This window comes from Furipterus horrens, unplaced genomic scaffold (assembly GCF_987537825.1).
Source record: "Furipterus horrens unplaced genomic scaffold, mFurHor1.1.pri manual_scaffold_3, whole genome shotgun sequence".
Taxonomy (NCBI): domain Eukaryota; kingdom Metazoa; phylum Chordata; class Mammalia; order Chiroptera; family Furipteridae; genus Furipterus; species Furipterus horrens.
The window spans coordinates 96,906,590-96,924,360 of NW_028327173.1; the positions used below are offsets into that span (position 1 = coordinate 96,906,590).

Sequence of the window (17,771 nt, forward strand, 5' to 3'; positions counted from 1 at the left end):
TAGTACCATGATAATAAAGACAGTGGAGAATAGAAAAACCTGAATGCTCAAATGGATACTGACATTAGCTGAGTGGACAGGATCCACAATCATACTGGGTCCACAACCTCCCTCGTAATGTATTATACCAAACTGTGGTCGTCATCTATTATGACAATTCAAGTGAAAAGCATTGGAGTATTTTGGTTGACTCGTTATTAACCATCATAGGAAGAAACTATTAATAAATTTCTATTGGTGCAGCTCCCAAGGATTTATATCCCAGGAGAGCAGGAGAGGGCCACAGTCTCCTCCTCTAGTCAATCTAGATCTAGACTCCTGGTTTAATTATAGATTCCACATTTCATAGGATATTTTGAAAAAGTGGAATATACTCAGACGAAGTCCATCAGAATGGTGACCTGTTGTATGAAGAATGCTATCCAGACCAGGAAGAGTTTAGCTGGAGAAGAAAGGATGAAATGAGCATTCCCAATGCAGACTGTTCTGTCAGCTGCTACAGAAAAGAGGCAGGAACAAAGGTGGTAGGCAAATATTTGCTCACCTCTGAGTTTCAAACAGTGGAACAACCGCCTCCTGAGGGAACCAGAATTTTCCTGAAGGACTGGGTACCACAATGTCAAAAATACTGAAAAAGGAATCCTTATTGTAACAATCTTGACCTCAAAAGCCATCCAAGTTCATGTAAGGAAATCTTAGTCATTCTGTACATTTGATGAACACATACTCTGTGAAGTAAAGTAAGGGCTCTACAAATATAAGCAAGTAAAATGAAAAGAATTGTAGAAATAACAATCTCACATAAATGGGAAGAGGAATCTCTGCTTTGGATCACTGAGTTAGAATTAGAATGGGTAAATATGGGCAATGATATATGGAATAAAATTTGAGGTGCCCAATGACCCAGTGGAGAAGCAGAACAAGCTGGAGTGAGAATACAGGGTGTGCAAAAGCAAGCTCACAGCTATAAGTATGCAAAAACAGTTCCTTCTTGTGTTATTATTTATTATTGTATTATTTTCCATTTGAACAACTGTAAACCCACTTTTGTCCCACCTGCATATTGATCCTCAGTATCCTAAATGAAGTTTTGTACTGCGTAAACTAAATTTACTTAGATTCTAAATTATTTATACACATATATTAATATGTTCCCAATAACCTCTTAGCAAACATGAAGTCAGAGATACAGCTATTCTTAGCTAGTAAGGGATAATTTGTTGGGTGCTAGGATTTCCCTCTGTTCTTTGTCTCTCTGCTACTAGGCGTAAGGCATTTTTTAAAAAAGACATCCCATAATTGTAAGTACTCTTGGTATTGCTTTTCTAAAGAAGGTTAATTCCCTTTTTCCAAAAAGGACATCTTTTTTAAAGTAGGTCATCAATCATGAAGCATTTTGTTCTCAAATTCTGGGAATACAAAGGACTGAATTAATTGCTGTCATCTTTGGCCATGTGTGCCTTTCCTCTGGCTTACAACATCTTGTACTTAGAATCATTATCAGTTTTTTGTTTTTTTTAAAAACTATATTTGTTTGTATTGTCTTGTTACATTTCTCCTTGAGACCGTTAAAAGCATACTAGTCTCCTGTTCCAAATATTGGGTTTTATATAAGAAATTGTTTATTCCTATTATTTCTTATTTATTGAAACATGATAATCTTTACAAAAAATACATACTACTTACAATTTTAAAACTATCTGTACGATCTAAGAATTTTTGTTAAATTTCACTATCATTTAGCCTTTTAGTTTGAGAATAAGTGAAAAGTTCACTGTTATAAGTTATTTCGTGCCCAGCAACTGGTATTGCTTATAACTTTCTCAGTGAAATTTTATGTAATTATATAGCCACATAATTAAGCCAAGTCATGAAAACAATTCAAGTGACAGGTTTATAAAGGTATCTTTAGTGTCAGTACATATTTATTTTTAATTGTGTAAGTTAAAAACTCCCATAATGTGTTATGAAAGCAAAGGAGCCTGGTCTGTCCTCTGTGCTTGAAAGGAAAACAACAAGCAGCCAGTATCATTTTTTAAATTAATTTTGTGGTCAGGGTGTCCTTAGTAGAGGAAAAAGAAAATGGAAGAGCTTAGTGATTCTTGCTTATAGCATTTGCTATAGAAGATGCTCAAGAAATCTGTTCAAATGATGATCCTTACCTCTTGAGTTGCAAACATGTTTATACACGTCGTTTGGGTTTCTGTGCTTTTCTGTCCTTAACCTTTCCTCATACAAAAAATAAGTACAAGTCCATTGTTTTGGATCAGGTTAAGATAGGGAAAAGCATTCTTAGTTGTAGAAAGAAAAGATAAATATACACCCCATAAGATTCTAATTGCATATTTGATAATGAGAACTATTTTTTGTCTTTGTCGTTGTTAATCGCTTTATTTTTTAAATTTATTTTAAAATTAATACTTCTCTTTTTTTTAAAGTATATTTTATTGATAATGTTGTTAAAGTAGTTCCAATTATTTCCCCTTTGCTCCCCTCTCTGCCCATTACCCTCCTTCCCCCAAGCAATCCCACTCCCACCCCCTTAGTTCAAGTCCATGGGTCCTGCATATAAGTTCTTTGGCTTCACCCTTTCCTATATTATTCTTAATATCCCCCTGTCTATTTTGTACCAACTGATTATGCTTCTTAGTCCCTGCACCATTTCCCCATTTCTCCCCCTCCGCCCTCCCAGCTGATAACCCTCCAAATGATCCTCATACCTATGATTCTGTTCCTATTCTGGTTTGCTTAGTTGGCTTTTGTTTTTATTTTTTAGATTCAGTTATTGATAATTGTGAGTTTGTTGTCATTTTAGTGTTCATAGTGTTGATCTTTTTCTTAAGTCCCTTTGACATTTCATATAATAATGGCTTGGTGATTAACTCCTTTAGCTTCACCTTGTCTGGGAAGCATTTCACCTGCCCTTCCATTCTAAATGATAGCTTTGCTGGATAGAGTAATCTTCGTTGAAGGTTGCTTTTCATCATATTGAATACTTCTTGCCAGTCCCTTCCTGCCTGCATAGTGTTCTCTGAGAAATCAAGTGATAGTCCTATAGGCACTCCCTTGTAGGCAACTATCAGCCTCTCTCTTGCTGTTTCCAGGACTCTGTCTTTATCTTTCACCTTTGACATCTCAATCATGATGCGTCCTGGTGTGGCCCCCTCTGGGTCCAGCTCGCCGGGGACACTCCGTGCTTTCCGGACCTGTATGTCCATCTCCTTCACAAAATTTGGGAAGTTTTCCTCATTTTTTTCAATTCTTGCTTCCTCATTCTGCACTGGTTGACTGTTTTTTTTCTTCCTTATGTTCCAAATCATTGGTCTGAACCCTGGTTTCCTTCCCTTCACCATTGGTTTTGTGTGGATTTTCCTTTTTTTTGCTTAGCATAGCCTTCACTTTTTCTCTTATGTGTTTGCCATACTCAAGCATATCTGTCAAGCCTGTAAGCATCTTTTCCAGCAGTGTTTTGAATTTTGCATCTGTTAGGTTGTCTATCTCCTCATCTGTGAGGTTGGCTATCTCTTCTTCGCTTAGTTCTCCCACTGGAACCTTGATCCATTTCTCCTTTTGGGCCCTAATTCTCTGTCTTCTTATTCTGACAGACTCCTGTGTTTGTTTGCCTGCGTGTCCCAGGTACAGTTGTCGCTCCTGTTACGTTGTAAGGGGTGGAGCCTTAGGGATTCCTCAGTACAGGGTGACCTATTTCACCACATTGTGACGCTGTATGCAGGGGAGGGGTCCGAGAGGGAACAATGCCACCTGCCCAACACTCGCCTCTTTTCCAGACACCTCTCTCACTTCCGCACTGGACTGGCACCCCTCTATTTCCTGCCCTGGCCGTTGTTCCCAGAGTGGGTGGGTCTGCGGATGTTCTAGGACTGTGGGGGCCCTTTAAACAAGCGAACTCTGCTGAGACCAGCAGTTTCTGCCTCCACCCCAACCCCCTCTGGTTTGCACAGTCAGAGGCAATGAGGCTTGATTTTCCCCGGTGCTGGGACCTTGGGCTGGGAGGTCCAGTGAGGAGCTGGGAATGCTCCCCAGGTGTCCCTCCTGACTTTTTAAAACATGTGACTGCACACTCTGCCGGCCTGCTGCTGCTGCTGCTGCTGCTGCTGCTGCTGCTGCTGCCACCACCACCCCACTGCGTCCTCTCCACCCTGGCTCTGCCCCCTCTACCTGTCTGGATGAGTATTTCTTCCATATATCTTTGTTTGCTGGACTTCCATGCAGTTTGATTTTCTGGAACTTCTGGTTGTTTCTAGTTTTGAGATAGTTGTATTCTTTCTTAGTTGTGGAGGGAGATACAGCATGTCTGTCTACACCTCCATCTTGGCTGGAAGTCTAGTCCAGTACTTCTCTTTTTTTATTTAAAAGAAGAGTAAACAGTAGAGGAGGGAATAAGGAGAAAAGTAAAAGTTCTTTTTCTCTCGCTGACTCCCAGCTCTGTCGTCAGTCCCACTGTTAACGTTCCTTCAGAAATGTTCCAGGTATCTTTATTGTAAACATGGAAATAGGATTATTCTGTACATAGTCTTTTTTAGGGCTTTTGTTAAATGTTTATTAAATATTTAACCTTGTAGTGTATACCACTTTGTTTTGTTTCCTTATCTATCTGGAAATCAGTAATAGCTCATTTTTATTTCATTTATGTAACTAAACAATGGAAAATTACAGAGGTATATGTGGAGTTGATGGGATACTTGATAAGATAAAGCATTTTCTGAAGTTTGAAAATTCATTTTAAAATTGGATTAATTTGACAATAATATTGTTGTTTTGTCACAATTAATTATTACTTTTTGACGAGATTCTTTGCCAGTCTGAGAATTCTTTAATGGTGGGACTGTATTGAACTCTTAAATCTTCTGCATCTAACACAGTATCCATCTGGTAGTAAGTATTGAATAAATATTTATCCATGAATAAGTGAGTTAATATCTCATGTTTCTCTAAAACTTTACTGACATGAAGGCTAGACAGTCTTAATTAGAGACTGTTAGGATAGTTTTAAATAGTGTTTTATTGATTTCATACACATAGTAATTGAAGGAAAACTTTTTAAGTAAAGATTCAGTCTGATATACTTTAATAAATAGGTACAATTTATTAATAATCTTAGTTTGTATACCTACAACTGCTGTAGTACTTTGAGTTTAGTTTCTTAAGTAGGATCAGCATCAGTCCCCCTTTACTCTATCACAAGAAATAAACACATTTTATAGATAGTGCAGTGGTAAACCTCAATCTAGTCTAAAGTATATATAGTCACAAATGGCCAATTAGTAGAGTCCAAACTGTTGCAGCTTTTTTGGGACATGTACTTTTTCTCTAACAAAAAAAATTTGATAGTGCCCACTTTGCATGAAAAACATTCCATGAGAATTTCTGACTTCAAAAAGTATGGAATAAGTATTTTTTAAATATAAGGCTATTTATTCTAAGCCAGAAGTTGGCAAACTATGGCTCATGGGCGAAATCCAGCCCACCAGCTTATTTTTGTAAATAAAGTTTTATTGGAGTACAGCCATACCCATTTGTTTATGAGTATCTATGGCTGCTTTTACAGTAGAGTCCGGTGGCCTGCAGAGCCTAACATATTTGCTCTCTGGCCCTTTAAGAAAGCATGTACTGTCCTCAGCTTTAGAGTAATTAGATCCTCAAAATCAAAAAATCTTTCAATTGGACTTAACATGGGTTCTCCCAAGCTAGCAAGATAGTCTTATAAAATGATTTTCAATAAATATTAAAATCAAAGATAATCTATAGTAGGCCATCCATAAGCAGCATTCCTGAAACATTTTGGTCATTTGGGATTCTGTTCTTACTGAAATACTGAGGTATGGAACCAGGTAAACTAATAACTGACCAAAAATCTGTAGCATAGTTCCTCACAGCAGCTCTCAGTTCTCACTTTGACTATTGTATGTCTTTTCTCCATTTCAGTCCTTTGCGTTTCTCTTTCTACGATACTTAAGTTTTGTTAAGAGAAGTTTGTAATACTGCTAAAGATCCAGATCATCTGTGTTTGGCACAGAAATAACATTTGGAAATCATTGATGTGGGAAGTAAATCCATTGATCAATGGACTTGATTTCTGTTTCCTTCAGTCAACCATCTAGCTAGCCATTCTTTCAAATAGGGCAGGATGATTGATATGCTTATGCTTTAGATTTGTTTTTTATAAAATGGAGGCACTTAGTAAAATTAACTGCAAATAATGAATGATAGATAAAATTTTAGAATTATATGTCCATAAAAGACATGACCATGTATGTATCCTATATTCTGTGAATAACTGCTACTATGTGTCATATAATATTTACAGATATTAACAAGCTACATTTATTCATAAACAATCAACTTTTTCTCTTTTTTCTTTTTACATCCTCACCTGAGGATGTTTATTGATTTTTAGAGTGAGAAGAGGGAGGGAAGGGGAGATGTACAGAGAGAGAGAAAGAAACATCAGTGTGAGACAGAAACATCAATCCATTGCTTCCTGTATGTGCCTACACAGGGGACAGAACCCGCAACCTAAGTATGTGCCCTGGGAATCGAACCCACAACCTTTTGGTGTATGGTATGATGCTGCAACCAACCTTGCCACCCTGATAGGGTGATCTTTTTCTTTTTTTAATTAGAAGAGAAGTTGCTTTTTGAAAAACTTTCACAAACTGTACATGATTGGAAAACATTTCCATGCATGCTTTCTACAGAAATTCTTTATCTGACTTTCATTTACGTATCTCTGAATGTGCATAAATAAGTTTTCTCTTTGCCACAAATGTGACTATCATGACGCCTTTCTGTTGGAAACACAGATTTATATGTTCTCTACTTAAGAAATAAAGTCTGTGTTTATTGTTCAGAAACATTACATTTCTGTGAGGAAAATGTGATATACAAAATACTTTTCTTTTTGTTGCTAACTTTCTTTGAAAGGCTAATCAAAGCTGTGATGGCTTAAAGCTGTTAACTGTATAAATTAAACTATGGGGAAGATACTGAGACATTTTAAAACTACTTTAAAGTAGCTTATGAATCAGGATATTTGAGTTTCTTTTCAAATATATTGTTTATTAGTAATAAAATCTCTTAAACTTAATATTATTCTATAAACCAGAATATTATAGCAAGTCTGTTACTAAAGCTAACAGTAAGATTTCTAATTTTTATTTTTTATTATTTTAGAAGATAATGTAACAGGAATATCTAGTGTTAATCACTTGGATAATTAAAGCATTTTGTTAATTATGTTTTACTTTTATATCAGGAGACTGGTTTGGCATGCCACAAATAAAAGCTTGCTGACATTCAAAAAATTATAAAATCAATATATTGTAAATAAAATTACATATTGCAAATTAAAAAAACATTTTACGTGACCATTAAGAGTAAACAAAAAAGTGAAAGATAGAAATATCAAATGATTAAAGTAACCTTGACTTGATTTTCTCGCTTTGATAACTGTAGCATATATTGAGCTTTTTGTTTTCTTGCAATGTGACTTTACTTTTTAAAATTTTTAAAAAATTTTCAATATGTTTTATTGATTATGCTGTTATAGTTGTTCCAGTTTTCCCCTTTTGCCCCCCTCCACCTGGTAACCCTTACCTTCCAGCAATCCCCACCCCCCAACCTTAGTTCATGTCCATGGTCATGCATGTAAGTTCTTGGATTCTCCCTTTCTTATACTATTCTCGTTTTTTTTTTTTTTTTTTTGTATGTTTTATTGATTATGCTGTTACAGTTGTGCCAATTTCTTTTCCCTTTATTCCCCTCCACCCAATAACCCCCCTCCCTCCAGCAGCCCCACCCCTTAGTCCATGTCCATAGGTTGTGCATGTAAGTTCTTCTCAACATCCCATGTCCATTCTGCACCCTCCTACTGTGCTTCGTAATTCCTACACTATTTCCCTCCCTCTCCCTCCTTCCTCTTCCCAGCTGACCTCCTTCCCCCATGCTCCCCATACCTATGATTCTGTTCCCACTCTGGTTTTCTGATTAGTTTGCCTTTGTTCCATTCCCTACCTTCTGTTGTTGATAGTTGTGATACTGTTTTCATTTTAATGTTCACAGTTTTGATCTTCTTTTTCTTAAATAAGTCCCTTTAACATTTTATATAACAATCCCTTGGAGATGATGAACTCCTTCAGCTTTACCTTGTCTGGGAACCACTTTCTCAGTCCTTCCATTCTGAATGATATCTTTGCTGGATAGAGTAATCTTGGTTGTAGGGCCTTGCTTTTCATCACTTTGAATATTTCCTGCCAGTCCCTTCTTGCCTTCAAAGTTTCTTTTGAGAAATCGACTGACAGTCTTATAGGTACCCCTTTGTAGGTAATTCGCCTCTTCTCTCTTGCTGCTTTTAAGATTCTCTCGTTATCCTTAACCTTTGGCATTTTGATTATGATGTGTTTTGGTGTGGTCCTCCCCAGGTCTAGTTTGTGTGGGAACTCTCTCTGCTTCCTGGACCTGTTTGTCCATTTCCTTCCCCAAATTAGGAAAGTTTTCCTTCATTATTTTTTCACATAATTTTTCAATTTCTTGCTCTCCTTCTTCATGTTCTGGCAACTCTATGATTTGGATATTGGCATGTTTAAAGCTATTCCAGAGGTTTCTAAGCCTCCCTCATTGTTTTCAATTCTCATTTCCTCCTTTTGTACTTGTTGACTGTTTATTTCTCCCTTATATTCGAATTTGTTGATTTGAACCCTGGTTTCCTTTCCTTTACCACTTCTGTCAAGTTGGTGAGCATTTTTAACACCAGTGCCTTAAACAGTGCATTTGTTAAGATTTGCTGTCACCTCATCTGTTAGGTTCCTTATCTGCTTGTTGCTTAGTTGTGTCACTGGGACCTTGATCGGCACCCCCTTCTGGACCGTACTTCTCTGTCTTCTCATCTTGACAGCTTTCTGTGTTTGCCTCTGTTATTTGAGTAAGGGCTGTCCCACCTTTTACATTACAGGGGGTGGAGCCATCGGTAATCAACGCTGACAACTTGTTTCACTGTGTTTTAGTGCTGTCTGTGGGAGAGAGGTCTGAGAGGGAACACTGACAGTTGCTGCCATTTTCCAGGCACTTCTTCCCCTTCCCTTACTAAGCAAGCTGTCTCCTTTTCGAGACTGATAGCTTCTTCCTCCGCCCCAACCCCCACTGGCTTTCACAGTCCGAAGCAATGCAGCTCTATTTTCCCCAGTGCTGGAACTGCAAGCTACTCGATCTGGTCTGGGGTTGGGATTACTTCTCAGATTTAAGCCATATGACTGTTGTTCACCATGGCTACAGTCCCTGTACTGCTAGCCACGCTGCTAGCCACGTGCCAGCCTAGCGCTGCCCCCGAAGCCCCTGCTCTGCTGCTCTGTCTCTCCATTCCAGCTCCATTCCTCCTACCCTTCTGGCTGATTATTTCTTCTTTATTTCTTTGCTGAACTTCCCTATAGTTTCGATTTTCTTGATTTTTTTAGTTTTTACGTGGTGGTAGGTTCATTCTTAGTTGTGAGGAGACTCAGCGTGTGTATTTACACCTCCATCTTGGCCAGAAGTCCCCTATACTATCTTTATTTTTAATATGAGTGTAGAATGAGTGTTTTAGGTTCCTACAGTTAGGGTATGAAAGACTTCCCAAAGTCTTTGTCCCTGAGGCAAAAGACCACACCAGGAATGTACTTGGTGAAAGTTCTCTATCTGGTGTTGGCAGGTGAGGCTCAAGTGTCTGCTGGTTCACAAGTGGGGCCTTTTTACTTTTGACTCTCACTTGGATATCACTGGTTTTGGAGGAGATAAAGTTAAGAGTTCCAGTCTTTTTATGAAGATATTTTTCTTATGTTGACTTATCTTAATGTATAGGTCATTAGGTAAGTCTGGACAGTATAGTGACTACTACTTGCATAATCAACTGAAGAAGTCAAGTTTGGCTAAGTGAACCTGCCTCATTGTTAGTAGTTCTCTAGCAGTGAGGCACGTGCGGTTATTAGCTTTTTCCTTGGATACCTTTAGTCTGAGTAGCAGTGTTATTTCTTTTATTCCTTCCCCCTCTTCCTTTCTCCCTCTGTCCTCTCCTTGCTCCCCCATTTCCCCCTTTTTTCATATTCTCTCCCTCCTTCTTCTCCCTCTCATCCTTCTTCCTCCTTCTTCAATGTTTAAGGATGGAACATTTACTCTGCCCTGTATGAAGAATTATCTCTTAGCAGTAGGTATTTTTCTTTTCATTCTCCTTCCATCTTTGACTCCTAAATCATGCTCTCTTTCATGGGTGATGTGTGATATGCTACCTTCTCTGGGACTATAAAGCCGTATAGAGAGACTTTATCATTGCTTTCTTTCTTCAGGAGCTCTTCAGTTACTTGACTTTGTGTTTTGTTTTCTCTTGAATTCCAAGAGAGTCTAATGAATACCACCAAGAGGCTGGTGCATGTATGTGCATAGTTTATTTTGTATTTCTTTTTTAGTAAAGAAAAACTTTTAATAATTTCCCAGCTGAGGGAATAAGAGTAGTTTGGCAATTATCATCAACATATAATCATCGTCATTATCATTACAATCGTGAAAAATATACCCATGAGCTGTCTTTGTTTTATTTCACATAGTGAATACTCTAAATATACTTTGAGGTATTCTGACTAAATTTTTTTACTTATACTTTTTTATGTGTATATAAAAATATATGTATACTTTTATTTTTATAATTTTTTAATTTAAAAATGTATATTTTAATAAAAATGCAATATTCTTTCTTTGAGTTTTTAGGAAATAGCATCCACCTATATGTATTCTGCCCAAGTACCCTCAAAATTTATATGATGGAAAGAAATTTAAATATCATTCCAACACACTTTCTCAGTAAAGAAACTGATACCAGGCCCTGGCTGCTGTGGCTCAGTGGATTGAGTGTCGGCCTGCAAACCAAGTGTCGCTGGTTTGATTCCCAGTCAGGGCACATGGCTAGGTTGCACGCCAGGTCCCCAGTTGGGGGCACGTGAGAGGCAACCATACAGTGATGTTTCTCTCCCTTCTTCCCCCCATAAAAATAAATAAATATATAAATAAATAATTAAAATTGTTTTTTTAAAAAAGGAATTGTAATTTTTAAAACAGAAGAAAAGAAACTGATACAATTGAGTTGTCCAGGGTTACAAAACTAACAATGAGACTAGAAGTAATCCTGGGGAAGGGCAGAATGACATAAACATTAATATTTGTAGAATTAGTATATATATGAATTTTAGAGGTGAAACTGCTACCCACTTTAGGCAGAGCTGGTTACTTATTCCATGGAATGAAGCAAGTGGAGAAGTTGGAAATTGATCTCAATTGCTCTTATCTTTGTAAAAGATATTAGTTTGATTAAAGGCAATATTTTTCAGATGTTTAGCAGAAATAACCATAATAAAAGTTTTATAATATTAAAATGTAATTGTGGTATGAAACAACTTACCTTGAGTATGACTAAGAAGTTGACAATGAAGAGAAATAGAATTAATACAAAATACATAGAAAATCATGTGGCAATAGGAAGTTATAAAGTATTTTAAATATATCGATAATTAACAGTTTAAGACTACCGCAAATGGATGGTGCACTACTGCTGTTTAGATATCGAACTGTTTTTAGATGACACAGCACATTTCTCTAAATATCGCTTCATAAGAAATTATATATATCAGTCTAAACTCAGTATCACCTGAGAGAATCTAACGTTTTAAGGTTCATGAATTGTGGTTTTGAGTTTTAGACTTGAGCTTTTTTCCTAGCGGCCAAGTGTTCTGCTTTTTAAAATGTTAAACTGTATTTATTATAAATTAATATTTATAATAATAAAACTAAATTTATGTAAAAATTAAGTCATAGTAAAATTTTGAATAATTTTCTCCATTTTTTCTACAGATTGTTCTTTATTCATTGCTTTAAAGATAAGATTAATATACTGGAGGATAGCGGTTCTCAACAGAGTTGAGCAATGAGGATGGGGAGCATGTCATTTTGCCCCCAGCAGACATGTGGAAATATAAGATGTTTTTAATTATCTAATTATCACAACAGGAGATGAGGAGTGGTAGCAGCCAGGGTTGCTCCTGAACATCCAATAGCGCACAAGACAGCACAACAGCAAAGAATTACCCAGCCCAAAATGTCAGCAGTGCTGAGGGTGAAAACCCTGCTATAGAATTTCACTCTCAAATGTTACCACCAAATCTAGATGAATGTCATCCCTAAGACTAGGAACTTCTCTTTCTTTCCCTATCACTTTTATTTTCTAGTAAATCCTTCATAGAGTTTTAGCAAACATTTACCTAAACACAGGATAAATGCACTCTGATTTAAATACCTCCATGTGAAACTATTTAGGCCTTAAGTATTCTGATCAACTGCAGGTCAAACCCAAGTTGGTGAAGCCCAGATAACAGGGTTGTTATTTACGGCTCTCATAATCATTTGGACAATTCTCACTTCAGTGACTCACCGGTCTACACAACCAAATCCAGCTGGGCCCATGACTCTCCCTTCACTTCCAAAATAAATGAGCGTAATTATCTTTTGTTATAAATTATAAAAAGAGCGAAGCTTTCCTTTGGGAATAAGTTTTAGAGTCCATGTTTTGGCTTTGCTATAAACAGACAACCATTAAAATGGATTCAAGATCACCTTTCAATGCATAGGATTATGGTAATATTAATATTAGAGGTTTACTTTATATGAGAATTTTAAAAAAGTCATTCAAAGTAACAGATATTTTAATGCTTTAGAGGATAATAGAATTCATGATATAACTAAAAGACTGGACCTTATGTTAATTTAATACTAATAAGCAGAAAGTACTCTTCTTCCCCCCACTTCCCTCTTCTCTCTTTTTGTCTCCCTCTCTTTCTCTGTGTGTGTATTTCTGTGTAAATAATTTTTAAAAATTTTATTTTGTTTTTCTATTACAATTGTTCCACTTTTTCCCTCATTGCTATCCCCCACCCAACCCACCCCCTCTCCCACAGTCATAAATAATCTTTTTACAAATTACTAAGCTAGTATTTGGTAATCTGAATAGCAGATTCTCATGCTGCTATACCAATATGAAGAAATAAGCAAACAAATATTAAACAGCCCAATATTTTATTTGTATTTCTATCTATTATAAATGTACCTTATGGGGTTTTTTTTTTTGTTGTTGTTTGTTTGTTTGTTTTTAGGTGAGCATTATAATCTTAATTTATTGGAAAAAAGTTTAGTTAGGGAATGAAGTAATCTCATGTTATAGTTCAGCAGAGCATTACAGGTTTTACACAATACCATTTTGTCTGTGTGTAAATGGTTAAATTATTGGCTGCTCACCTTGGTCCCACCAGCTTCCAGGTGGCCTTTCTGGTTGGGTACAAAGTGACAACATCTGGTTTGTAGATTGTGATGTTTCACAGATGACATGTGCACTTGGAGATCACAGAGCTGTGTGCATATATCATTCTTTGTGGAGAGATAAGGTGTAATTGATTAAACACCAAAGACTTTTGAAGCAATAGTTGGTCTCATTGAGTTGATTATTACCACTAAACAAGTAAAGTCTTTTTTTCCCCACCTACCAAGGAGAGGCTTATGGGATTGTTAAAAATTTTTAAATGTTTCATAATTTCTGTGATATTTACATTTGAAACCAAACTGACTGTCTCATCTCACATAGCACAGCTCCCACAGTATAAGCAGGCAGTGTACACACGGGTAAAGAGTGTGTTAAGCCACTCAGAGCCAGATCTAGATGGATTCAGCTTGGCCCTGTTACTTATTCAGGCCTCAGTTTCCTCTTCTGCACTGATAATAATGCCTACTTGCCAGGTGCATGATTAGGATCAGAGACAATACACTTACCTATGGGTTCATTGTAAAGGCAATAAAAGAGAGCATATGTGAAAAAGATTAATACAGTGCCTGGTAGATTTTGAACATTTGTTTCCTTTCCCTCCTCTTTTCTTCCCTCTCCCTGTATTTTCAGTGCTGAGTCCTAGAGTACTGTTTTCTTTACTTCTCCCTTTCTAAGATGAAGTTGGAATTCTGTTTGTGGGACTCTGGTGGCTACTGACCAGATTAGGACAGTGAGAAACGTGAATCCAGGAGGGCTTGCCAACTAGTGATGATTCTAAACTGAAAACTGAGAATATATTAATGATGTTTAGAGATGAATTAGGGTAGTCATCGAGACATCCATGAATTGCAAAAAGAAAAAAATGTAAGTAGTAGTATGAGTTGCTGGATTCACAGGAAAAGCCATTTACAAATGAGGTTCTGGAAGTTAAACCAGTGAACATTTTAAAATCAGGGTAGGCAAAAAAGGATGATAATGAATAGAGAAGGATATGGGTAAACACCCAAGATCTTTGAAAGACCCTTGGGAAAATTAATGAAACCTTCAAGTATTTTTTAAAATGATTCAGATATTTTTATTAATGGGCATATAAAAATCTTATGTTAAGTACAAAATGTTATTTTGTCAAAATAATTACAAACCAGAAAACAAAGGCCACTTTACTTTTTGGCTATACTAAGAAAAACATAAGTACAATTATAATTTAAACTTTATAAATTATAAGATAAATTGTAAATTATTTCAAAATGGCATCCCCTCCGGCCACCCCACCCCCCAAAAAAAATTTAGTTTGAGTCAAAGCTTTTGTTATGGAATTTTGTTTCCCCTTTTAATTGGTTCAGGTAAGGATACAGAAGTATTCAGCTGCTTGGAAAACTAAGCCTCAGTTTTCTGATCTATAAAATGAGATAATAGCCTTCACTTAGAGTTGCTGTGCATATTATAACCACTGCACCTACTAATGTATCTGGAGAAGGAGCATTATTTTGTGCTATGTCACAATTATAAAAAAGGAAAATTAATAAAGGGAAAGACAACTTATCTTTCCTGAGCAAGTTAAAAAGTTGAGCTTTCAGAGCTTGAAATGTGGTGATTAAGGTAGATAAGATGTGCTAAAGTTATTCACAGAATATTGAACAAAAAGTATTGGTGAAAATAATGTTCTGCACTTCTGTTGTTTATACGATATTTAATTTACAGAGTTCATTTAAAGACTAAACTGAGCAGAAAAGATTGTTCTAGTTGGAAGATTTAAAATCATTTAAATCTGCTATGATCATCCTTTGCAGGAAAACAAAAAACAAACAAACACCAAAACTTATTCTGTAAGAAAATACTGATTAAAAAGAAAGAAATAGAAGATCTCAAAAGAGCCACGGTACTTTAGGCCCATAGACAGCAGTATTCTGGCAAGCTCAGTGGAGGAACCAAAGCCTTGCATAAAAACCCACTGTTAATGACTTAGTGTTTGAAGAATGCATTTGGCCAGTGCATAGTCCTATACTAAAATATACTGAGGGCAGGCCAACCTGCAAGGATCACACTTGAAGAGAATCTGCCTGGAAAAGAGCAGTTCCTTAGGTTAAGATCATTGCATGCATGTGTGCATGTGTGTGCTGGGGAATTAAGAGGGCATTGGACATTTTTACCAGAATTGCTGAATATCCTTTATAGTTTGTTAGACATTTGCAACATACTTACAGCAAGTATAGTGGAAGCTTAGCCTGAACTAAGATGAAGAGTAGGATTGGCAACCTTTTGATGTTCAGACACATAACCAGGCATGAGAAAGGAGAGTTGGTGCAAAGTGAGAGCAGTCTAAGCATATAGGCTTTTTTAAAAAAAATTTTTTTTAAGAAATGTAAGACTAGGGACCTAGGAATATAAGAGAGAATCCTTTGGGGAACAGATTACAAACTGAGACCATGAAATAGGAAGAGACATCTCCCCCACTTTCATTTGTGAATCACAATTCACTGAAGGAGGTGCATTGCCCCTTAGGACCTCAGGACCTGGGCAGCTCTGCAGTCTCAGAGTATAGGAGCCCATACGGTAATTCAAGTTCTTGTGGACAATACTGGTGACTGTGGTTACCCCCTAAAGTAATTTAATGCTAGGACGGTGAGAATTTTCGACAACTTTTCTTAAGAATATTTACCATTTCTGATGGTACTTCGGGCCAAGATGGAGGCATAGGTAGACATGCTTCGCCTCCCTCCACAACCACAGGAAGGAATACAACTACCTCAATACTAAAAAACAACCAGAACTACCAGAAAATAGAACTGCACGTAAATCCGATAGACAAAGATATAAGGAAGTAATACTCACCCAGACAGGTAGGAGGGCGGAGCTGGGGCAGAGAGAATGCAGTGTGGTGTTAGTGGCAGTGGCAGCAGCAAGGCAGTGTCTGTGGCCGGTGGAGAGCACAGTCACACATTATAGAAGTCAAGGGGGACACCTGGGGATTGATCCCAGCCCCAGACCAAACCACACAGCTCATGGTTCCAGCGCTGGAGAAAATAAAGCCTCATTGCTTCTGACCATGAAAACCAGTGGGGGTTGGGGCAACAGAAGAGACTGCCAGTCTCTCAGCAGAGTCTGTTTGTTTAGAGGGCCCCACGGTCCTATAATGTCCGTAAACTCACCCACCCTGGGAACCACAACGAAGGCAACAGCTACAGGGGTGCCACTTCCATACAGGAAGCAGGATAAATGCCTGGAAAGGGGGCAAGTGCTGAGCAAGTGGTATTGTTCCCTCTCAGACCGCTCCTTCACACACAGCACCACAACGTGGTGAAATGGGTTGCCCATCACTGATGAATACCTAAGGTTCCACCTCTTATAATGTAACAAGTGCGACAGCTCTACCTAATACACAGAGGCAAACACAGGAAGCTGTCAAGTTGAGAAAGAGGCAGGGCCCAAAAGAGGGAGCAGATCAAGGTTCCTGTGGGAGAATTAAGCAACAAGGAGATAGCCAACTTAACAGGTGGAGAGTTCAAAACTGGTGATTACAATGCTCATAGACTTGACAGACATGCTTGAATATGGCAAACGCATAAAGGAAGAAATGAAGGCTATGCTAAATGAAGCGAAGGAAAATCCACACAAAACCAAAGGTGAAGGGAAGAAAACCAGGGTTCAAATCAAAGATATGGAACATAAGGAAGAAATATACATTCAACCAGTATAGAATGAAGAAACAAGAAATGAAAAAAAAAATGAGAGGCTTAGGAACCTCTGGGACAATTTTAAACATACCAACATCCAAATCATAGAGGTGCCAGAAGGAGAATAGGAAGATCAAGAAATTGAAAACTTATGTGAAAAAGTAATAAAGGAAAACTCCCCAAATTTGGCAAAGGAAATAGACATAAATGTCAGGAAGCAGAGAGAGTCCCAAACAAGCTAGAACCACAAAGGACCACATCAAGGCACATCGTAATTAAAATGCCGAAGGTTAACCCTTTGAGTGTCAATGTTGCTGTAAGCAATGCTGACAAATTTTCTCCAAAGTGCCAGCGTTGCGCCCAGCGATTCTTTTTTTGATGGCTATAAATGTAAATAACAATGAAATAATTCATATTTTATGTTTTCTCTTTTTTTGTACCTCAGGCTATATATTGATATAATTTTTTCTCATATTGATCCAAATTTCAAATTACTCCTGGCACTCAAAAGGTTAAAGAGACAAACTTAAAAGGAGCAAGAGAAATGAAGAGAGTTACCTATAAAGAGGTGCCTATAAGACTATCAGCTGATTTCTCAAAAGAAACTTTGCAGGCAAGAAGGGGCTGGCAAGAAGTATTCAAAGTGATGAAAAGCAAGGACCTACAATCAAGATTACTCTATGCAGCAAAGCTATCATTTAGAATGGAAGGGCAGATAAAGTGCTTCCCAGACAAGGTAAAGCTAAAGG

General features: G+C 37.3%; 1 protein-coding gene across 2 annotated transcripts in view; it reads left to right on the forward strand.

Moving 5' to 3' along the window:
• The window catches only part of GMDS (GDP-mannose 4,6-dehydratase), a 747,100-nt gene that overhangs the window by 303,717 nt on the left and 425,612 nt on the right, over window positions 1-17,771 (forward strand). The gene's annotated exons all lie outside the window — the stretch shown is intronic.